Genomic DNA, 1,956 nt, shown 5'->3' on the forward strand with positions numbered 1-1,956 from the left:
TATTTAATCTTGCTGACCTTTAGAAAACAATGTGAACGTTTTATTCATTGGCGAGATGTGGTGTTTTTATCTTTATTCATGATTGCTTAAAGGACCAAAAAAAAAAAAAAAAAAAGGAAAAACTCTAACTGGTCGCTGGGTTAGTGTGGTTCCTGTGCCTAGACATCAATTTTTATTTTTTTTTATGTGCGCAAAAAGACCATTTAGGCTTAGTCCCCAGTGAAGTCAAAAATTGCTTCCAAACCAATGCCTCTGTATTTACTGTCATTGGCTAAGACGTTGGTGCTAGGGCTACACAATCGTTTAACATTCTCACTCTTACCCACAAAAATGAGAACTTGATAGTCATCCTCAGGAATTGATCAATTCTTAGTTTGAAAAGAAAATTTATTTTCTTTCTTCTACCTTTGATTATGGTTCTTTAGGAAGAAGGCCATCTCATGTAGAATGTTTGGATGGACCACTTATATTATTTACCACTTGCCTGAAATTCTTTGAAGAAGATAAATTCTATTATGAAGAAAATTTTTGTCAAGTGAAAATTTATCGCAGAAAAGAAATTTTGCACTTGGAAATCCTTAAGAAAGATTCCGTGTAGTTTTGGCAATCCACTATGGGCTCTTCCATGAAATCCTCTAGAAAAGATTTTCTCAAGTTTACCGAATTGTATTTATATGTATAGATTGGGCCCATAATCGGAAAAAGCCCATAGACGGACGAACCAGTTCCGGGAACTTGGTTGATCGACCCATTCATCGGCCAACAAAAAGCATCATGAGGGCATCTTGATCATAACAGTTAAATCCACGATACCGTAGATGGATCGAAGGAGCTATCCAGGTCGCAATTGGATGGATATGAACCATCATTGTAATTGGGCCAAAGCCCATGAATTCCAAATTCTGTAGCAACAGCTTTGTTTTGTTTTTTTTTTTTTTTTTGGGATAAAAGGGAGCTTTATATTAATAGAAAAAGTAAAGTAATTTGTTTACATTCTATAGCAACAGCTTTGTTTTGTAAATCAACGGTTAGTTGCACCATTGTGACCACCAAAATCGGATTGACAGATCTATACTGATCCGGATTGGTTGCATCGGTCTGGATCAATCGTATCGGTTTGGATCTATACTCTGTTTGCCTCGATACTGATACAAATTGGTTGGATTGACTGATCCGATACCAATTTCTCAAATCATGGTGGTTACAGGTTTGAGTCTGTAGAAACAGCTTCTTTGCGAAGCAAGGATAAGACTGCGTACATTATATCCATCCCCAAACCCTGCAGAGACCACTGAAATAAGAGAAAACAATGTGTAAAACAAGGGATCCCATTAAAATTTCAGGCTGTATGGAGTTGCTCTTGTGTAGGGAGTCTATGTGGACAGTCAATGACGACACTAGAAAAATTTGGGATATGGGCATCAACGGTTAACCCTTTCACATATTGCATGATTTTCATGTGTCCATGTGTCAGTGGTGGACATTTAAAGGAATGGCTTAGGGATGTTAATTCCAGGCACGGCCCGGCAGGTCTGACCGAGCCCGCTTGGTTAAAGCTCGGCCCTGTTCGATCCAGCCCAATTATTAAATGTCTGATACGTTTAATAATCGGGTGGTTCCAGTGTGGGGTCCTAGCTTGTCGGGCATTTGACCGGACCGTTCGATTCTAGGTCCAACCCAACCTACCCAGTTACAGTCCCACTTGACCCAACCCTTTAACTTGTAAACTTCCCCTCCCCCTTCTCTCTCCCTTGTGTTTTATGGGTATGGATGGAGATGAGCTTTGAGGAGAAACGGATGGTCCCAGGGGGTAACTCTTCTGCTAAAGCCTCCAATAGAGCTATCCTGTGGACAAGTCTAATTTCATTTCACTTACTGTATTCCACATAGCGCCAAGTACAAGTTAGATTTGGAAGAAACAGAGCTTTCCAGTGTTTAGATAACAGCTCGAATTCA

Source organism: Telopea speciosissima, chromosome 9 (assembly GCF_018873765.1).
Source record: "Telopea speciosissima isolate NSW1024214 ecotype Mountain lineage chromosome 9, Tspe_v1, whole genome shotgun sequence".
Classification (NCBI taxonomy): Eukaryota; Viridiplantae; Streptophyta; class Magnoliopsida; order Proteales; family Proteaceae; genus Telopea; species Telopea speciosissima.